Genomic DNA, 22,816 nt, shown 5'->3' with positions numbered 1-22,816 from the left:
GACTCACATAGTTACACAGGAAAACTAAGTCTTTATTGCTGCAAAGTCAATGTTATTAGCTCATTCCAAATATTTCAGGAAACAGACTGGTTAGGTTTAAGTAGCATTAGCCTAGTGTACATAATGTTAGGCTACATTAAGTGACCATAACATAGTCTACAGATTCTCCATAAATTCAAAACGTTGACGCTTTGACAATAAGCCTTAGACGTACATGAATTTGAGCTGACCTTACTACGTTACGTTATTGCCATATAAATTCTCCCATCTGGTCATTCTTGGCATATTTATTCCATGAAAAAACGCTCTTGAAATGCCACTATCATTGCTTGTCACGAATAGGCTACACCCACAGACAATGTATAATAGTATAACGTTATAGCTCTAAAATATATATATTAAACGTGTACATTCACAGTACACAGCGGCCTATTCAGCCACCTGTTCGTTTCCTAGTTTTGTGTTGCTTAAGTGTTGAAAGCACGTGCTTAAATTGTCTACCTACTCAATCTGGATCCCTGTTGCTATGATAACATTACCGTTCACTTACCGGTATATTTATCTGGCCTAGCTTTCACAAGAACGACCGTTTTGAAGCCTATGACATATGCATAGGCAACAATTTAGACAATAGCACCCGACAAACCGAACCATCTCGCCCCATCGTCGTCCGGTGGGGCTGGTGACATGTTGTTTGCACTTAGGGTAACGCACGATGCTTCTTATTTATCTAAGCGACAATGCAAAACCGACTGAGCAATGAACGTTAACAGTGATCAGTCACAGCCTGTACAGTCACCCCAGAGCACCGGACTTACCTGTGGACAGCATGCGTCGAACAGCAGCCCAGTATACTGCCATACCGATCTGCACCTTAAATTTCGGTGGGGGAAAGCTGCTCTGTAAATTCCACACCGACCGACTACGGATAACGACCACACGGCGAAGGCAAAGTCAACTCCTGGAAAATAATCCTAAATCATCAGATATCAGGACTAAATTCATTGGAATGCGTGAGGTTAGGATTCGGAACAGTGAGTGGTCTGAAACTCCAGCCGCGAGAGGAGAGGGGAGGAGCGCTGTAACACCAAACCTGCTGACGAAACAGAGTGAGAGAATGAAGTTCTACCTACATTAGGCCTACATCTAAGAACACACATTTCGTTTCCTTTGTGGTCTATCGTTATGAAGGTTATTGTAGTCAGTATGTGTTTTCACACTGGAGGGATTTTATATGGCCTACTGTTTTTTTGTAGTTCTGTGTTCGCACTACAGGGAACTCGGGGCGATTGTAGATCTAGTTCCTCTAGCCGCAGTTCATGTAATCATAGACCTCTTTAGACGACACACCCCTCTTATAAAGTGTCCATGCGATTTTTCCAAGGGGGCAGGCGAATTCCCGGAAGTAGAAGAATGGAGGCTGGAGGGACCACTTCTCTGCTAATCCCCATAGAAGCCCATTCATTTTAGGAATTTTTTGAAATGCCATAACTTCATATAGCATATATCCTGTGCCGACATTGTAGCTTCTGTATTATCTACATAAACAATAGAAGGCAAAACAGGCTCAGCTACCTCGTATGTAACGTTGAGGTTCCCGTAAGAAGTATAGTTAGCGAGTCCGGTTGTAGGGAAGCTAACGCACTGTAGGGAGATAACCGTATTGTTTGGATAAGAAGCTCAGTCCAGCCAGCACGGAAACTCATGAACAAAGCTATGTAGCCTACATTGTATGTAAAGGTAAAGCATTGGATAGAGGCAAGTAAACCTAATGAAAAACGGCACTAACGATAATCATTTGAGGTTTTCGATGGATTGACCGTCGGTCAGAAAAGTGTTAAGAAGATTACTTACTTTTTTGTTTGTTTAACCATGACTGTTTTTGAAGATGATCATGTGTGGTAGTTTCAACATTAACATGACTTTATATCACTTGTGAGGATGATATTAATAATAATACTTAAATAAATGTTTAACTTTGATGACTTTGAAGGCAAAGGAAGTGTGAGTAGAATTTCTGTGTAGCCTATCTATCATATGATTTAGTTTGATGGCTAACGTCACAAAGTTAAAGGACCAGTATGTAGGAAAAAATGGAAAATAAATTGTAACCATTCCAAAAATGATCACCATATGTTGTCAGAGAGTAAGGAAACACGATGAATTGAAGTAATGGCTTATTTGACAACATTAATATAACCCGTTATAACCCCGTAAAACCCATGAAAAAAAATTAGTTACGGGCGGAATCTCTTGGAATGTTCGTTTATGTTTTGAACGATTAATTCTAGAATAGCGTATTAATAATGGGCTGGCGTGTCCTCCTATTTGTGTTGCCAAATTAGCAAAGGCCAACTGTCAACTGCCAACTGTTTTTAAGGTGGTTTACCCATGATTAGCAAATTTAGCATAACAAGATGGTTAAGCAATTTCTAGGCTAGATTTTTTTTATTTAATATACATTGAGAATGCTGTTGTTGCCACTATTATTTCCCTTGCCATTGTTTTCAAAGGAATTACTTAGGCTGATAAGTATAACAATTGTGCATTTGGGGGCGTGCCACGTCAAATGAGTCCAGTTCGACAAAATAAAAAAATGGTTTATTGGATATTCATAATCCACAGACTAGGGGTGTGAATCTTTCATGTAAAAGACGATACGATTCACATCTAGATACATGGACACGATTCGATACAAGAAAAGATACATGTTCATAAAAAACGATTTAGTATGATTCGATGCGATTCGATGCAGTTGAAGAATGGAAAGCATTCTGAAAGATTTTTTATCATTTGCTTAAGGTGCACATTAATTTTATATGATCAATTATGATGGCCATGTCAACTAGGCAAAAACAAATGTGTGAATATGATTATCTAAACTGAGGTTTGTATCATATACTGTATTGAAATGAAAAAAGAATAGTCCACATTTCAGTCAAACACAGCAGCCAAATTCAACATAAAAATACATTTTTATAGACTTTATAGAGTTATATCTGATTGTTTTCAAGGAGCTGTAGCCTATTGTCAGGGTGCGATTTGTAGCGGGGGATGGTGAGGATTTCCTCACCTCTGGTTTTCCTATCCCTACCTCTGCTAAATTATTTTTATCGTCGGGGGGGACACAATTTATCCCCCTCTGCCCCTCATATTGATTAATGCCACTTTATATAAGTAAAGCGCTGCAACGTGAGAACAGTCTAGTAGGCTAGCCTACATAATAATCTGACATCAGAAACGCACCGTCACTGTCAGCACTGATGCTGCTGACACAGTGGCTGCGTGATAAAATGGCTATGTTCAATGGAAAAGTTAGCTGGACAAATGAAAGAAAACGAGAAGGATTTAGTGAAGCATAGTAATGTTTTAGAACCTTCAAAATTAGAAAAAACTGATGCAACTGAGATGGAGGACAACTGCACGTAAAGTAGAACGTAAGCCTATTGTCCGAAGGAACCTACATTAAATGAGGAGATATTTGCTGAATGTCACAAAAAGTGTTACAGAAATTGCTTGGCATCGCTTATTCAATGTCTCTCTACCGAAACACCTGTAGTTTGCGGAGGACGAACGAGAAAGCACTCGTTTGATAAATCAGCCAGTAGTAGACAAATAACTTTTAGAAATAATCTGTACTGCAAAAACGAATGTTGGTGGGTATTTAAACTATCTAGCGGGTGTTTTAACAGCTGCAAGAAATATTCACTCAAAAAAATGAAATCTCACTATTGTTCATCTTAATAAATCCTCTTTCGTAGGATTTACAGAACAAAATTAGGTTTCTAAGGTGAAATTGAGTTAGTTGTGTTATTTCAAATCAATAATGCATTTTTGCTGATTAACTTAACATGTTTGCATTGGATCTACACAACTTTCTTGAACAAAACGCATTAGATTAGGAAATTTGTCCCTCTATAGTTGCCTTAGCATTATTTCACAATTTATGAGGACCATGGTGAGGACTCCGCCAGAGACGGTTGAGAAAGTGAAGCTCCGCCATTTTTTCCTTGCTTACTCAAGGAACATTTTTGGATCCTGTAATTGCAAGGTATGTATTTGTTGCTGTTCATAGTGTTTTTGTTTTGAGTTTAGCGAGTTTGTCGTAACAACAACTTAAATAATCATTTTAGTAGATCTTATAGTGTATAGATACATGTGTTACTAAACTTGAGCAGCTAGCTTTAAATGTTAGCTACTAAATCTGTCATGGTGGCTGGCGAGCTAAGTCATCTCAGGCTAGAATTTTATCATGTTTCCCAGTTTAGTTTTACTCCCTACTGAAGATAGACAGGGGTGGTGCCTTGATGGGGTTATTTCATATAAACCACAATTGAATGTTCATAGAAGTGCCAAGGTCAAGTATTTAACTGGTAAGATAAGATAGCAGCTATCGTTAGCCCCATACAAACCCTGCCTGGGTTTATGTGAATACTAATTGTTGGATCAGTATCGGAAAAGTTTAATGTTTAAACCTAACTGTTAGGTGCACCCCACTCTGTTTGACTAAATTATCCTTGTGTGTCATGAACAATTATGCAGGCTCTAAAGTCCATCAAGAAACATTTTAATCATTTTAATGTTCGTGTAGCAAACTCTGCCATCTTGCCTAGTCTCTCTGTAGCTGCTAACATTAGCCACGTGAGGCTGCAAGTACAGCAGTTGCAGGAACATCAGACTTGTCATTATTTTTGTATTGCTATCATAGGCTACTTGGCTCTCATCCGGCTTATAGATCAGTTAAAGAAAGCAAATGGCAGTTTCTTGCATGGGAACTTGTCAATTTTAAGCACACACATTTGTTCTCAACCACTATATTCGGGAGGTAAATAATTTCACATTTGTCATGCTAGAAGCTGCCTACTCTTCAATGTTTGAATGATTTGTTAATCACAAACAAGTAACTAATTAAATCACAAACAAGCCAATCTAATTAAAGGTTATCTTCCTAGTTCAATTTTATTAAAATTCTCAATTGATTCTGTGATCTAATATTATTATAGTTTTACACATTTTAGTGTAAATTTGTTGAGTTTGATATACTTTCTCTTTCTCCCCACAGGCCTTTATGTGGCAGTGCAAAGAGCGCAAGACCGGAGTGTCATCAAGGTCTCATTTATTGAAGTATTACAGGTTAGCTCATGGTCACTTTGGTCACAGACACCCATGCCATATGATAATTGTAATTCTTTCTGTATTTCCAAATGCTGGGTTGTATTGTTACTTGTTCTTCCTATCTCCTCTCCCCTCATAACGTTGTCAGAATGTCAGAACTCGACATCAACTGCTCCAGGCTGTCTGCTGTGTGTGCGTAGGAAGGGAGGACATCATGGCTGCCATTGACCAGGTTAGTGAGAAGTTGTTTTGTGCCTCCCACTTTGAAAACCTGTGATCCAATATAAGGCCATGAGCTACCGGACCTTACCATGCAACTGCTAACTTTTTTTGAAAGGTCTTACCTTGCTGACATGAATTTGAAAGTTAACATTGACATAGGGGTGTACTGCCTGTTTCAACCCCATGAATAGATTTACATTGAAGATCAGTGCGTTCCAAAAATCTCTTTTAACATTTAACATTGGGGGTTGCATGGTAAGGCATGTTAAACATTAAGATACTTATTTTGTAAATGTAAGTTGTATGTTCATTTCCCTATTTTGCAGAATCATACCATTGGCTTGTTGAGAACGTACAACCTGAAAGCACTTGTGTACGAAGGCTCGGAGAAACTCATAAAGGAATACCTAGTAAGTGTAAATGAATATCAAAAAAACAGTAAAGCATTACAGCAGCGAGAGTAGGAGTAGTACGTCTAGTGGCAAGATGGGTATGAATGAATATGGCTTCTTATATTATTTTAGTACCCATGGACATTTCCTTGTTCATGTTTCGGTGCTTGTAATGTTTTGTTAAGTCTGTCTATATGCATATTAAAGCAGAATGCATGTTACAGCAGAACAAGTCACCATTGGTCTGTTTGTCACTGACCATGCATACACCCTTGCATACACCCTTGTGTTGGTAAAATGTCACCCAAAGTTTTAATCTTTGGTTAACTAGCTTTTGAGTTAAAAGAAATCATAGACGTTAGAGGGATTTGGGAGAGCAGAGAGTCTAAAGCAATGGTTCGGAGTGAATTTCACCCTAGGGTCATTTGCACGATGACCACGAGCCAAACACACCCCCAGAAGCTTTTTTCCCTTGGTCGAACATTGGTTAAGTTCGCACTATCAGTCTATGTTTCAGCCCAATGGCTTAGCATTAGCACTTTTGAAACCAGAAGTGTATCTCGTAAATTACCCCACTAATAATGTCCGGAATATTACCAAACTTCTACAGTAGTACAAAAAGGGTCTGTAAACAACACCTACTGCAACGCTACGTCGACGTCACTTTGTGATTTGGGAAAAGCCCGTAAAAGTCCTGGCAGAAAGCGATGCATAAGTTTTATAAATGCTTGTATTTTCAGGTCAACACTTATTGACCTGAAAATACAATTTCATATATCATCCAGTTATCAATATATGACTATGGAGTGTTGAATTCACTAGCTTTTCCTTTACACGTGTGAATTTCGCAAAGGACTTTTACGGGCTTTTCACAAATCACGGAAGTGATGTTGACGTAGCGGTAGCAGCAGAGAGTAGAAGCTTTCAGGCAAGTGTTATTTAAATAAACTCCTGGTGTAGGCTACTTACAAACTTTCGACCAAAGGAAAAAAAGCTACTGGGGGGGGGGGGGGGGGTTGGCACTCGCAATGATCATGCAAATGACCCAAGGGTGAAATTCACTCAGAACCATTGCTTTAATTTAAAGGAGATGGGAGGTTAATCCACTGAATTCAAACATATCTAAAGACATATACTTTTGTTTGAAAATTCATCAATTAAATGTATTTTTTTTGGTCTGTGGTAAAGGACGCTGACTGATGCCCAGAGCCAGATGGAGAAAACCACCATCGGGATCTTTGCAATCAAACATGAGGGTGCCAATGCCTCCACTAGAAGATGTAGACATTATAGTTGAATCACTAACAATGTAACAAAACTAAACATGCCGTGTTTAGCAGAGATATTTTTCTGTTCATTGCATTTCTATTTTACTAAAAAATGTCCCTGATGGTTTGATGAGAATGGAGCTAAATGAATTCAAATTTGTTTTGAAGACCGTGTGTCTGTTTGCTATTTGAACACATTTGTTCAATTTTATTTAGAAATGTTATGCAGAACAAATTCAACTTGTTTACTTTGGATTTACTTAAGAACTTTGTTTTTTGGATGAGTTTACTTAAGAAAGTTTTGTCAAGTGTGGTTCCACGTAACTGTATCACTTAAACTTAAATTAATATGGATGTGTGCTAGATACAGCGGGGAAAATAAGTATTGAACACGTCAACATTTTTTTCAGTAAGTATACTTCCAGTTTGGCTATTCGCATGAAATTTTCACCAGACATTAGTATTAACTTAGGTAATCCACACATATATAAAAATCCAAACATTAATGTCTAAAAGTAGTGTTATGAGTAAAAAAGTGGAATGGCACAGGGAAAAAGTATTGAACACGCTAAGAAAAAGCAGTACACAAACGCAAGGAATGGCAAGGAACAAACTGGAATCTATAAGTAGTTAGAGAAATTATCCCTCCTATCTGTGCAAATTGATATAAACTGGGTTAGTACATACTGGTGGGCTATAAAAAGGTTTTTTGTTAGCAAGGTGTCACACAAGAAACATTTCATGATGGGTAAAAGCAAAGAGCTCTCCCAAGATCTTTGCAACCTTATTGTTGCCAAACATATTAATGGAACTGGTTACAGATGCACTTCAAAACTTCAGAATCATCCAGCAAGCAGTATTGGAGCCATTATTTGCAAGTGGAAGGAACATCACTACATCATCAACTGGCCATGGACAGGATCTCCTTGCATGATTTCTGAACAGGAAGTCAGAAGGATAGTCAGAAGAGTAGCCCAAGAGCCAAGGACCACTCTGGGGGGGGGGGGTTACAAACTTATTCAAAATCATCCCCCCCTCTGGTTTTTACACAAATCGCACCCTGCCTATTGTTGAGGTAAGACAATACCGAAATAAAATAAAACAGTGCTTAAGACAATCTTGGCCTTTTCTCATATAGCCTAGCCTACAAGAATAAAATAGGCCTACATACCAATGAACTGGGCCTATTTTGTTCCAAGTCTGAGTGAATATGAACAAAATAATAATAATTTGTTCATCGTTTTAGCGGCAAGGGCCAAATTATTCTTTAACATTAAGGAAATCCCTTCATCAAACGTAAGGCTACTCTACAGACTATCGTTGCCGTTTAGGAATGCTACACTAAGTGTTTAATTTCGCGCTGGATTTTGAAAAACAAAAGAGTAAAAACTTTTGTAAAAACATTTGTAAAAACAAACGACCGATTGCGAGTTGTCACGTGCTTAAGTTGCAGTAGATGTATGGGTAATGAAGTCCTTTGACAACTTTGGACAATGAATGTAGCCCAAAACGAACTGCATTACCCACAAATCCGTGCCACATGTAGTTTCAAAACCGGAAGTGGGATGAACGCGCTGCTTGCAACCTTTCTTTTACTGTCTATGCTTGCAACCTAAATGAGAGTCTGAGTGAGCAGAAAACATGTAACATGTAAATCGATATAACGACTGGTTCATTTCAGTTTTATTCCGATACGGGGCTTCACGTATCGATGTAGCCGTTATCTTACACGTTAAAAACGGATACCGATACGTATCGGTTAATCTTTACACCCCTACCACAGACCTTAGGGTTTAAATCAAGGGGTAATTTGTTCATTTCCGTCTAGCAAACCCAGAGATATAGAGCTGCACAGTCCCGCCCACAGCCAAAACGCGGTTAGGTGCCGGATGTAAGATTCCCATTCATTTGTCCCATTGACGTTTGGAAACATCCGTATCTAAAGAGTTTTACAGCATGTCTTAGGCTAACCAGCTACGGCATAACTCATAAGCATACAACATATCATTTCGAGTGAAAAAACGAAGAGAAAATTCAAAAAAAGTCAAAGGTACAAGACTGTGTACATATTTTCATTTCTGAGCGAAGGAACTACTCATCCCATAAACCACCGGGCCTCACTGAAAAATATATAAGCAGCACGAACAAGAGCGAAATTATTCATTTCCAACCGGCGACAGCAGCGAACCCCCTCCTCCAAACAGTGATTTTTATATAGTGAATGTGCAGTTAATAGCAGTTATTTCAGGAGTAATCGTGTAAATAATAGTGTTTTGATATTGAATTTTATATTTATCATCGTGTATTTTATATCGTGTGTGAAAGCGGTTAACGTTAACGGCAGTGCTTCATAACGTTACCTGACTCATCCTATGCTGTCATCACTGCTCAGTCGGGCTGATGCATGGTCTGCTCTTGGACCACCATATTCAGTTTATTAATTTGCCGTGAATTATTACACAAAATGTTCATTAAATGCACGAAGTATTCCTAGGTTAATGATTAATATGAATCATACAGTATGAAGGCTACAGTAGCCTAGCTAATGTTAACTAGCACTGCTAGCAGCATTAACATTACAACCTCCCTGCTTAGCTAACTCACCTCAACTTTGTAGGTCTTGTCCCTCATGCTGCTGACCCTTACAAAACCCACAAACTGACTCTCGGACACACAACAGTCAATAATGTGACCTGATTTAAAGTGGCTTTCACCCCTTTGGACACTCACTAAAACATAATATTCATACCTGTGTTGCAGCATGTAGGCTAATGTTAGCTGCATTATGTAATGACCATAGACTGTAAACGGAAATGCTAAAGGTTAGCCTGTCGGCTAGTGCTAGCCTACCTGAAAAGTTTGAGTGTTTAAACTAACATTTACAGTGGTCTATTTGATAGTGTATTGGCCCTGACTAAGTTTGTGTGATGTATAAACCCCAATCCTTGTTGATACAAGTACCAATATTCGTCAAGAAAGTTTTTAATCACATTAAGATTTTCGCCATAGGCAGTAAAAAACTCCTCCATCTTCGTCAATATTTTTCCGCTGAGAAAGTTTCAAACTAGCTTCTATGACCATAACGGCCTTTCCACCAATCAGAGGCATCACTGTGGGATTGTGGGATTGTTCAGGATTGTGGGTAATGAAGTACTTATCCAAGAGATCGCGAATAAAAGGCATTTATCTCAAAACAAGGTTAGTGCCCCACGAACTCTTGGTGTCTATAGGAGCATATACAATCGCTTAGTACAACCGTAGCTGGTTTTAAGTCTACCACGTGCAGTTAAGTTTTTATGGCTTACACTGCAATTGTCAATGGAGAAATTGCATTGACTTTTTACATCCGGCATCGGCTGTGGGCGGGACTGTGCAGCTCTATGGAAGCTATCCTCGTGTAACAGAGGTCGGTTCGTCCGCCACTCATAGCCTTCGAACCCACCACCTCAACACACACCAGCATCGGAGTCGAACGCTCTAACCCAGGGGTGGGCAACTAATTTCCCCAAGGGGCCACATGACAAACTGGGACTGTTGAGGAGGGCCGGACCCAAAATACCGAACTCAAGTCTGAACTCAATTCTGTTCAATTCTATTCTGTTCTTGTATAACATTAAGTAAATCATATGGTTTTGTTTACTAGTCGTAAGAACAGATAAAAATGTGAGGGAGACAAAGGAAAAACAGCAATATTTAATCTATGTCCAGTATTTAATCCTCATTCTCGAAAATGATTTTTTGACATTGACATTTTTTTCAGTTTTCAAAGACTGATATAAAAAAGTACTACAATATCTATATAATTAGGCTAGGTCATGCAAATGTGAAGGAGTCAGTACAACCGATAGGCCTGTGCCACCATTTCATCAACACTCAGCAATATTTCATCATTAAATCATTACCATCATTAAATTAACTCTATGCAGAATTAGACTACAAAAATGTGGAGCAGACAATAGTAGGCTGTCATTAGTTAATCAACATGCACAAAGAAAACTATTTAAAAAATGTAGGCTATGTTTTTGCTTTAACTTTATGCACATAACTGTGATTGGTCAACTCGCTCTGTGTGTTGAGCCGGCTGCTTCAAGCAACCTGTGGGTAGTAGCATCATACTAGTTCGCTAACATAAGCTTTGCAAATAAACTCAGACATATTTTGGTTACAATTACGGGGTTATCCGATTGTAAACTGTCTATCTGCCAGTAACGTTTTGAAATGAACACTTCGTATCGCCAACGAGCAGCAGTAGAAGTTCGTTTTAACAACCTTTGCGGTGGTGAGTGACGCAGACATAAGAGACACAAAACTTTGAAAGGTTTACGCCGACGTAAATAACTGCATTGTCTCGACGCAGAAGCATAAATTCTATTCACCAGCACATCAGATGAGGGTGTTTACGTCGTATGCATCCACGCACAAATGTATGGGCGTACAAATAGCAGTCGCTTTCAAAATAAAAACAACGATATTGATTTGCATGCATTATCTCTATGCTAGGCTCTTGACTATTGTTCTTTCACGGACCTTACGCGGGCCGGTCAGGGAAAGCCCACGGGCCGGATGTGGCCCGCGGGCCGTATGTTGCCCATGTATGCTCTAACCACTGAGCTAAAAGCCCAGGCTTCCAACTCAGCAGTTAGAAGCATTCTTAAGGTTGGGGTGTGGGATTTACATGCGCAACTAGCATGCTAGCTCAGTTCGCCTCCGTTACACTCGTCTTAGCAAAAAAAACAAGTTTTGAGAAAATCAGCTTTAAAGTTAAGTGAGCATATTATGTATATTCCTCTCAACAAATCACCACAATTCACAATACACAGTTCTCTTGGGCTTTGGAATTAAAATAGCCCTACACCACTAATCACTTGGTGAGTTGCACAGTTTTGAAAACGAACGTTAAGGGTTGTTTTAAGGACATGTTTGTGCATGCCTGCAGGCAGCTACTCTGAAGTAGTCAAAGGCGATTCAAAAAGTCAGAAAAGTCGAGACAGGACCCATCGTCAAAATTTCGGTGTCCACCACTCTAGTTCATCCAAAACAAACCAGAAAAGGGACTCAAAGTCTTTATTTTTTTATGAGTATAAAAGAGTGTTTTTCATTTAAAGGTTTGACTTAATGCTTGTTCAGTAAAGCATTTAGTGCTCTCCCCAATCCCAGACGTTCACATTGCACGTTTGTTTGTAATGGATGCAAAACAGCCTATAATGTTAAATGTCTATGGCGGGACGATTGAAACACCTGTTTCATTTGTCCCGACCAGGCAGCAACCCATTTATTCTAAGTCAATGCACACATATCTGTGTTTATACTATATTTTATGCAGGTGAGACATGGAAAAGCCGTTTTAGAAAGATGCAAATATATTTGGGGCTATCAGGTAGGGGGTCGAGTTTTGCCATTAACATATGGAGACTGACGGCCTTTGGGTCATGAAGGGCACTTAGTTGGATGTGTGGTGGGTTTAACCACGTAAAAACTAGGGGTCGACCAATTATCGGCCGGGCCGATTATTAGGGCCGATATTTAGCATTTTTATAATAACTGGTATCGGTCATTTTTTCCACCGATAAACCAATATTAAAATGGATAAAGAATGAAACGCGCTACTTTGTCTGTAAAGCGTCTCTCACTCCCTGCATTTGCTACTCTGTGCTCGAGAGCATTGTCCCGCCCACTACACCGTCTGATTTGTTAGTTAACACGAATTCAGCCAATCAGGATCGAAGACTGAACACAGAGAAAGTTTAGGATTCTCACTGAGGCAGAGTGTAGATGGGCTTCAGCTGTACGGAGCTATTTTTCGAAGGTACCTTACATTGCTGAAGTTGCAATGAATCACAATCATCTACACTTAAGTTACAAAAACACCACTTTGGACGCTATTGTCTCTTTGATCTGGATCAATAAGTAAAGCACCCGCTTCCTTCATTTAGCGAATTCCCGATTGATGCACGTTAGTGAGTTTAGCCTAGGCTATGGAAGCATATGAGTAGCTTTATTTAAATGAGAATGCAATCTGCAATATGCAATTCAAAAAGACATTACATTATGCAATTTAATATTGCAATTTGCAATAATATCCAACAAATTGTATTTTAATCTGCAAAGTGACAATGAAATCCTAAAATCAATTCCAATAATTTTGGTTAAAAAATAGAATAAACATGGATTGAATTGCATTCCATTTTGCCATGGTACTTCAGTCTCAAAATTCAAATGGCAATTCATTTTGCATTTTAATTTTCAATATTCAGTTTCATCATTTAACTGTCAATTCGTTTTGCAATTTAATATTTAAAGTGCAATGTAGGATTGCATTTTAAAAACATATTTGGCAAAACTGTCAATGCCAGCCTGAAAAGATTTGGGATTATTTTGGGCAAAACGTTTTGCCATCGTTTTAAGGCATTTTATTCAAATGGCAAAGAAATAGCGCTCCCCGTGATTGCATTGCACTTTATGGCGGCCTTACATTGTACGATTTTGGTCTGTTTTCACAGTCGGCGACTAAATGTTCAAAGTCGGACAGAAATCATGGGAGTTGTACTGGAATCGCGGCGCGCTCCCGTCAACTAGATCGTTAAGTGTAAGGTGCCAATCTTAGCGGTTTTAAGTCAGTCGGAGTCAGTCCTTTTCTAGTTTTGCCGTTACGACAATATCAAACATGTTTGATATTATCGCAAGTCTTTCTAGTCGTGGCTCATGCAAATAGTGACGTGAACTATGAAAACCAATAGTGACCTCTCTTCAACACCAAACAGGAAGGGGCAAAGTAGGCGACAGCTGTAGCATATATGATTATTTGTTATTCTTATAATATTTGTCATTTCTTATACATATTTAGTCGGCTCTTCCACGTGACAGAACAACTCTATATCGGTTAGGGATGTCACGCATGAAACAATGCTGCAGAAACACGAAAATATGGCTTTGAATTTAGTAGGCTATCACTTCAGTTCCTGTTGATATCTATTGCACGATGGGTAATAATTTAAAGGAATCTAGTTGCAGTCTTGTGAATAGTGATCCTGCAAGATCCCCAGTCATTGCAAAATCATAGTCTGTGACTTAAAACTCTTTTACTTGTCTTTAGATGTGAGAGGGTCTGAGACTGTAGTCTTTCAAAAATCTTTTCCAAATCTTTGCAAATCTTTCCAAAGTCTGTCAGTGTAAGGAGGGCTTTAGTCACGCTCTTTGTGTGGCAAAATTCAAATGGCCATTCAATCTGCCAAACGCATTGCAATCTGTCAAGTCTCTCGTCAAGGCGGGAACTAGGCTATGCAATCACGGGGGGCGCTATTTCTTTTCCAATGCCTCAAAACGCCATGAAAGGCCCCCCTTGGGCTGGGGTGAGTTTTCTTTCTTTAACCTCAGCGGTGGAGAGGGCCTGCATCGGCTATCAGTCTTTCATTGCAACCATTCCCATTGATGGGCATTGATGGGCAGCCGTGGCCCACTGGTTAGCACTCTGGACTTGTAACCGGAGGGTTGCCGGTTCGAGCCCCGACCAGTGGGCCACGGCTGAAGTGCCCTTGAGCAAGGCACCTAACCCCTCACTGCTCCCCGAGCGCCGCTGTTGTAGCAGGCAGCTCACTGCGCCGGGATTAGTGTGTGCTTCACCTCAACTCACTGTGTGCTGTGTTTCACTAATTCACGGATTGGGTTAAAAGCAGAGACCAAATTTCCCTCACGGGATCAAAAGAGTATATATACTTATACTTATACTTTCCCCGCTCACAGGCACTCCCGCTGTCAGATAGACTGCAGATGTGGCGACAACTGTGTCATTTGCTCAATTGGCTTGACCGAACGTTATGCCAGGGCTATTCCATCCAGTTTTCTAGGACGCCTCCTCCCTTTCGGGGAGTCGTCGAGTCCTCCAGGGGCCCGCAGTCAGAGGATTCAGGGTTTACTGTTGAAGACCGCCATTGTTCGAGTGCCGGCATCGGACACTCACTGCGGCTTTTATTCCAAGTACTTCCTGGTTCCCAAGAAGTCTTGTCAAATGTGCCCGATACTGGACCTATAAGTGCTCAACGGCTACGTAGCCTGGCCCTTCAGAATGCTGACGGTTTAGCAGCTCTTGAAAACGGTCCAGCTAGGCGACTGGTGCATTTCAGTCAACCTGAAGGATGCGTCGTTGTTGGGCATGATGTCGGCCGCTCATGTGGGGGTACCTCTGGGTCTTCTCCACATGTGGCCTTTGCAGATGTGGTTTCGGCACCTTAGACTGAATCCTCGGCAACAAATTTGCAGCAATGTCATATGCAAACACAGTAAAATTCCAAGAGTTAAAATAACAGAGTAGACTGTTATTGACTCTAATAGAGTTAAATTTACTACAGTTGGAGTAACATGTACTCTAGCATATTAGTTAAAAAACAGAGTTAAAATCACAAGAGTTAATCATCCACCCCATTTTCTCATTTGGACGCCATTTTAGAAATTTCTTGGGAGACGTTTGCCTAATTATTATTTGGATATTATTCATAAAAAATCATGTGTTTTCTTCTGGTTTATTCTAAAGTCATTCGGTAGCTTTAATATTTTTTCCTGGACTAGGGTACTAAAAAATTACTTGCAAGTTTGTAGGCTAGCATGTGCTACAGTAAAATAGGCAAATACTGCTAAGCTATCACCCATAAACCAGGCTATAAACGGAGTCTCTGTTATCAAGCCTATAGCTGTTCACAAAGAGTAGGCAAAGCAAACAAACATTATTCTAATAATAATAATTATTATTATTGTATGTTTGTTACATGCAAGTGTGTAAGGGCTCAGACAAATTACTAACTGGCGGAACTAACTAGCCTATCACTCACTTCCTTCCATTTGAGAGAATGCAGGGACGCGACGGAGCCTGATTAGAAGAATCTCTCTGAAGTGCAGTTGAAGGTGAGTAGATGTTCATCTAAAATACACTTACTAGAGATTTATTTCACATGTTCTGTAGTATGCCTCGAAAATGATAAACGATAAGCGGTAACACGAAAGAGGAGTGTAACTTAACGTAAATGTATGGTCAAGATATCATGCTGAAATGTGTTGACCTTCAGGGGCTAACGTTAAGTTAACTGCTAACGAAGGTTGAAAGTTAACATTAACGTTACCTCTGTAACATGAGGTACATGTCAATTCGTGCTCCTGTATTGTACAATGCTATACAATGCTATATGCTTTTTTATCATGTTAATATTTACTCAACCAAATATGATACCAGTAACTAGAAAAGCATTTCCTGAAGGAAATACAGTGCATGAAAATGCAAAAAATATGATGTAAAATATCATACAGAGTAAAAACAAATAATGCAGATATAGTTGCAATAGTGTTGCTAGGGTACATATGTTGGTTGTTATGCCAAATTAAGTGGTTGCTATGCTGGTTGCTTAGGTAATCCTGTTGGTTGCTATGGTGGTTGCTAGGTTGAAGTTGTGGTGGTTGCTAGGCTGTTGCTAGGGTACTTGAGGTGGTTGCTAGGCTGATGCTAGGTTACTTGTGGTGGTTGCTATGCTGGTTGCTAGGTTAGACTCATTGGTTGCTATGTTGGTTGCTAGGTTGTAACAGTGGAAGTGGTTGCTAGGCTGTTGTTAGGGTAGTTATGGTGGTTGTTATGCTGTTGCTAGGGTACTTGCAGGGCTCCAGACTAACTTTTTGCACTGGTTGCACTGGTGCGCCTAACTTTTTTTCTTAGGTGCACCAGCACAAAAGTTAGGTGCACCCAAATTTTCAACCACATCGCATTTAACACCGCAGCAGGTTCACTTTTTTCCCTTAATTACTGTCCTATATAGGTTGTCCTATGACTTATGATTTACAATTCTACAAGAAAAGTAACTTAATGAAGTGCTGGTACTTTAAGTGCTTCACTGAGCTGAAATGTAAACTTAAAACATCTCAAGATGAATTAAATAAAAATGTGTGTAAAAACAGTGAGTAAATTAACAGTGCACGTCTTTTAAGGGCTTCAAATCTATAGCTCAATGTCTTACATACTATCCTTCATGATCTTTAGGCCTTGGCTAACCAGCTCGCCATGTTAGCATCTTCCATAGAAATGTATTTGAGCACAATTTAAAGAGATGTTCCAAGTAGCCTGGGGGATTTTTATGTGATTTTGCAATGATTGCAATAATCATTTGACAGCCCCACAATGCAATTTACTTTTTAATTTTAGTATTTTTAAATTTTCAATAAGAACATCACTACACTCTAAAAAATGCTGGGTTATTTTTTCAACCCAAACGCTGGGTTGAGGCTGTTGGGTCATTTTGTTTGGTTGTTTTTACTCATATTGGGTCATTTCTGTAACCCAGCTTGCTGGGTTGATAGTTTATCACTGCTGGGTTGATAGTTTAGGGCTGTGCTCCCTCCTGTCCCCCACCTGACGTGGAGTACACTACCCAGCACCAGGGTGACTTCAACACAGCTGCATAGTTATTTGAAGGTTGAGAGAAAAAAAATCGTCAGGCAGGCAGGCAGGCATATTCTTTCAACCGTCAAGTCCAGCAGCTGTCAACATGCAATGGAAATCAGGTGATTTCGGAAGGTATGTATCTGCTTTTATTTATTTATTTATTTTTATCCAGACGGATTTTAAAAGGATCAAGGATATCAAGGAATATTCTGCCTGCCATTTCGTTCAGCTTCAAGCAGGTTAGCAGGTGTCATTCCAGCTAATATTAGCTACTGTTAATGTTAAATCTACACAAATACAGACTCGTTACATAGTTCTGTATTCACTGGGTAGGAACTGCTGAACAGAAACAAAACGAACTTTTACAACGAACTACAATTAGCATACCAGCAGCTGGTAGGTAACGTTAGCACACTTGGAAACTTTATGCTAAATAAATATGCTTCGTGGCTAACGTTTGTCAACTAGCTAACACAGTCGAAGTAGTCTCTTCACAACACGTAACTTACGATAATAATCATGCCAAACAACATCTTATTAAATCATTCAGGGTAGCCTCATATTATAGCCATGTAACTTACTGGGTGGTTCTTGGTGGTAACATTAACTTGGATTCACTAACTGAATAATGTGTTAACATTAGCTAGCTAACGTTAGCACTGCTTAACTTATGTTTGTCAGCCTAATGTTAATGGTAATGTTAGCGTTATCAAGCTCATCTGACATAAACGCACGTTTTGTAGGCTATTATCGGTATTATATTTAAAAAAATATAGGTGGTCATGGTTTCCGAGTGTGTTGCACTAATAATTTATCTCCTGGTGGATTTTTATGTCTGTCAATATCATTCACTGGTAATGGTTCATGCAAGTCTTGATATAAAGTTCTGTAGGCTAACAGTGATTAAAATGCACTCTTTTTTTCTTTGACAGGGCTGACCCCCAAAACGGACTTTGGAATCTGCCTGCCTTCATGGAAGTATCACATGCATTTTATACTAGGCTAGCTATTCAAAAATAAAGAAAACTATCAAATAAATAATTGTGTCGAACTGTTTTATTTCATTGCATGGCTTTTGAGGGCCATTTAATAAAGACTGTTTATATCAGGCCTAAAGCTGTTAACAGAAGGTGTGACTTTAAAGTAAGTAAATACAAACTTTGACTTATTAAAAGTTTGTACAAGCAGAGTATTTAAAAAATCAACCAGTAGTTTTTGGGGATTTGGTTACATAACCCAAACATTTTGTAACTTTAAATAAACAGTTGTGTCAACATAACCCAACATATTGGTTAAATTTCAACCCAGTTGTTGGGTTAAATTTAGTAACCCAATTTGCTTGGTTAAGATAACCCAATGCTGTGTTGGACCACATTTTACTCAGCGGCTGGGTTGAAAACAACCCAGTTTGGGTTGTTTTTAACCCAGCATTTTTTAGAGTGTATGGTTAATGCAGTAACAAAATGGTAGGCCTATTATTATAGGCTATTGCAATGACTTGCCATGCTCGATCTAAATGAGTCCATTCAATTCACCGTACACAATGACCACAGTTATGCATGCAGGGAATATTCGGGCTTTATATGTAGCAGTGATATTCGGTTTGCGCCAAATACCGGATTAAATTGATTGATGCCATCAGAATGAGTTTACACAACTCGTGCGCAAAACGAATATTGCTGTTGAAAACCGGGTTACTCCCTGCATGTAACTCCTTTTCGGCGATATCTGTATCTCTGTCGTTCGGGAAGGCCTTGTATGCATTGTTCGCAATTTTAAGACGTCTTTTCATCTGCAATGACTCCTATAAATTTGGCACAAGTGGCATTCCTGTATACGTCGGGTTTACGTTCAAACTATTTTTCTGATGAATAATTATTTCGGACTGAACTTGGTGAAGGGGAGTTTCACTAGGCCTATCTATCGTAGGCAACGATAAACTTGATCATCATCTCGGGCTCGTCTGATCGGTTTGCTGCTGCCAGCCGCCGAAAGGCAGTGAGGAGAGGGACATTTATCTCGGCCTATGTGACCACACTGTAATGCAACTACATCCACACTGTTTATCCGACGGGTCTCTGACCTCTCTCTCTCTCTCTCTCTGCAGCACACGCAGTTTCAAATTTACACACAGGCACTGGGCCACGGCCAATCAGAGGGGAGGTCCCGCCCTTCACTATCTGTGATTTGTTTAAACCACGATATTGGCCAAATATGTGTCTGTTATTGAACCAAAGGTAGAGTTTCAATGCGGACACGTTTTCCTCTCTCGAATAGCTGATCGCACCGGTGCGACCTCCGATTTATTTTAGTCGCACTTTTGAAAAATTAGGTCGCATATGCGACCAAATTGGTCGCACTCTGGAGCCCTGACTTGTGGTGGTTGCTATGCTGGTTGCTAGGTTAAAGTCATTGGTTGCTATATTGGTTGCTTGGTTGTAACTGTGGAAGTGGTTGCTAGGCTGTTACCTGGGTATTTGACATGGTTGCTGTGCTGTTGCTAGGGTACTTGAGGTGGTTGCTAGGCTGTTGCTAGGTCAGTTGTGGTGGTTGCTATGCTGGTTGCTAGGTTAAACTCATTGGTTGCTATATTGGTTGCTTGGTTGTAACTGTGGAAGTGGTTGCTAGGCTGTTACCTGGGTATTTTACATGGTTGCTAGGCTGTTGCTAGGGTATTTGACATGGTTGCTATGCTGTTCCTAGGGTACTTGAGGTGGTTGCTAGGCTGTTGCTAGGTCAGTTGTGGTGGTTGCTATGCTGGTTGCTAGGTTAAACTCATTGGTTGCTAGGTTGTAACTGTATAAGTTGTTGCTAGGCTGTTGCTAGGGTATTTCACATGGTTGCTAGGCTGTTGCTAGGGTATTTGACATGGTTGCTATGCTGTTGCTAGGGTACTTGAGGTGGTTGCTAGGTCAGTTGTGGTGGTTGCTATGCTGGTTGTAGGGATGTAACGATTACCGGTATAATGATAAACCGTGATAAAAATGTTGACGATAACAATTACCGTTTTCTTTTGAAATTAATTAATTAATTATCACGGTTGATTACCACGGTGTTGAAACCATCCTTCCCAGCTTCACCCGAGCCTGCTTTTGACATACAGTAGGCCTGGTACAATGAAGCAAAATTGGTACCCTATTGATTGGTACCCTACTGATTCTGTCTAATTGATGGTTTTAACTGCTATTTGGATTAGGCTACAACTGATTTTAAAAGGCGGAACATTTTCACCGCAAAACTTGCAACGTATCATTTAGCCACTCTGCTGTCTTTTTATGTTCAAGTCCACATTAAATCCATTCCACTCACGTTATCAGAAGAACACAGTAGCCTAAAGTTTTATTTCGAACACTTAATTTGGTCTCACTCAGGGTAGGAATTTCACGGCGGCCACGTCGTTGCCCCTTGCGTTGGCCGTGATGTCCCTTTGAAAATCAGAGGTTTACAGGCCACGGTGGCCTTGGTGTCCTTCTTTCAATATTCTGCTTTGCGTCCTACTAATAGCGATTTTATTTAGCTTATGGCCTGTCAAAATATTCACAGCGCAAATTAATTTAGTCTTTTACGCAGTGGAGAAAGTGACAGCGCAAGAAAGAAAGTGCGTCTAAATTCACCCATTCTTCTCAGTTGAACTACTCGCGAAGTAGCCTACTCATCACACAGACATCACAAGTATCACATGAAAGAGCTCTTTCTCAGGTGAACGGTTCGCGAGAAAAGTAAATAATATAATTCAATTTAATCATAAATTCTACTGAAGGTTTTGCGTCCACCTCCCTACCCATTCCTCTCGGTGCAATACTTCACGAACCTTTCGTTTAACACACGACAAACCATATATCAGAATAAACAGCAGACCTTACCGAACACAAAGGTGTAAAGCAGTCCCCTGTACAGTTAGCCATTCCAGAGTAATCCAGTTTTGAATTTGCAGTAAATTTCGACACGCATGGATGTCTCCAAATTTGGGCTTTAAGTTTTACAATGTGCTTAAATTGTTCCACATGATTTCATAATGGGCCAAATACAAAATAAATGTTACAAATATCGCCTAGATATCGGTAAATCAGAGGACAGCTGACTAAGAGTTTGTGAAAGTAAATCACAAAATGCTAAACATGCATCTAGGCTATTTGAGTTTCTTAAAGCTGAACTGTGCTTAAATTGTTCAATACATGATTTCATAACAGGCCAAATATAAAATAAATGTTAAATATAGCCTAGATATCTGTTAGATGATCAGATGATTTGCAGTTCTATGTAATATGTCATGTTTCATGTTTTTGTAATGTTTCATACAGTGATGCAGGTCTACTGCAGTGAATAGGCTACAACTTTGATCATTTTTATAGCCTACTACTGTATAGTTAACTTTGGCCTTGGTGCCCTAACATGTGGCCTTTGTGCCCTCCACCAAATATGCCCAACTGAAGGCCAAGTGGCCTTGCCCCCAGAATGGTGAAATTCCAAGCCTGGTCTCACTCATTGGATCCAAATAACAGTAATAGCGACCAGGGGCGCCTGCAGGAATTAATGCTATGGTACGCACACCCATCAACCCCCCCCCCCCCCCCCGCGCAAAAAAAAAAATCACTCGTGAACAATATTGGTCCGTGCATTGGTCAGTCAGCAAAAAAGTAGCCTACATAGCATAACAACATCCACATGCAATAATACAACGACAACGTCTACAATGACCTATTCATTTGGACAACTTGATACAGCCCTATACAGGCTAAAGTTACCTTTAGTTTTGTTCTACGTCTGGCTTTAGTGCAGTCTAACGTTCTGACAAGCACACCGATTGCCTACCTTGTTCTTGTCCATCTGGAATAACTCCTAGCTTTGCTGCCTCCATCCTTTCTGTTTTCGTTGTTTAAAACTTGTGATATCCATGATGAGTATTGAGTTAGTGAATTAGCTCAACATTGTGTGCTGATAACCATATATAGATAGCCGAGTAAAAGAAAACAAGTAGCCTATTGCGTGCCTGCGTGCGTATTCTCTCTCCTGCTCAAACAAAATGTGTGCACGTTAATTTTGATAACGTGTTCACTAACTTTACGTAATAGAAAATGGTAAATAGCCTGATGGCATGCAGCTAATGGGATACTGTGCATAGTTGGGAAGGTATGGTAGGCCAATTTGGTGTGAATACACACACACACAAGGGAAATTTTCTCTCGCTGTTGAGCCTGATGGTACGCACAGTGCGTACGGACGTACACCTGCAGGCGCGCCTGATAGCGACCTTTAAGTAATGTTAGGGTAAGTTAAGCTATAAGCACATAGCCAATTAAACATGAAAAACTGAACGGGACACTTTTTGAAACTATTTCAGCTTGTGTAGGCCTATCAGTGCTTTCTGAACATATTGAACACACTTTTAAAAATACTGTGAT

At 39.8% G+C, this 22,816-nt stretch overlaps 1 protein-coding gene and 1 long non-coding RNA gene across 2 annotated transcripts in view; one reads left to right on the top strand and one right to left on the bottom strand.

Annotated features, from left to right (window-relative positions):
* The window catches only part of prag1 (PEAK1 related, kinase-activating pseudokinase 1), a 63,905-nt gene extending 62,766 nt beyond the window's left edge, over positions 1 to 1,139 (bottom strand). Inside the window, exon 1 of the mRNA XM_076284886.1 lies at positions 819 to 1,139. The gene's annotated coding sequence lies outside the window, so the exon portion shown is untranslated. The remainder of the gene's footprint in view (positions 1 to 818) is intronic.
* Positions 1,140 to 3,962: 2,823 nt separating this feature from the next.
* On the top strand, positions 3,963 to 5,748 carry LOC143122594 (uncharacterized). The gene is made up of 4 exons (XR_012986736.1): positions 3,963 to 4,051; positions 5,063 to 5,133; positions 5,264 to 5,347; positions 5,664 to 5,748. It is a non-coding gene; the product is annotated as an uncharacterized LOC143122594 (long non-coding RNA).
* The last annotated feature ends 17,068 nt before the right edge of the window (positions 5,749 to 22,816 follow it).

This window comes from Alosa pseudoharengus, unplaced genomic scaffold, assembly GCF_046254945.1.
Source record: "Alosa pseudoharengus isolate Yale_2024_CS ecotype anadromous, Long Island Sound unplaced genomic scaffold, YU_APseudo_1.1 YU_APseudo_1.1_scf_14, whole genome shotgun sequence".
NCBI lineage: Eukaryota > Metazoa > Chordata > Actinopteri > Clupeiformes > Clupeidae > Alosa > Alosa pseudoharengus.
This window is presented reverse-complemented; position numbering and strand designations above follow the sequence as displayed.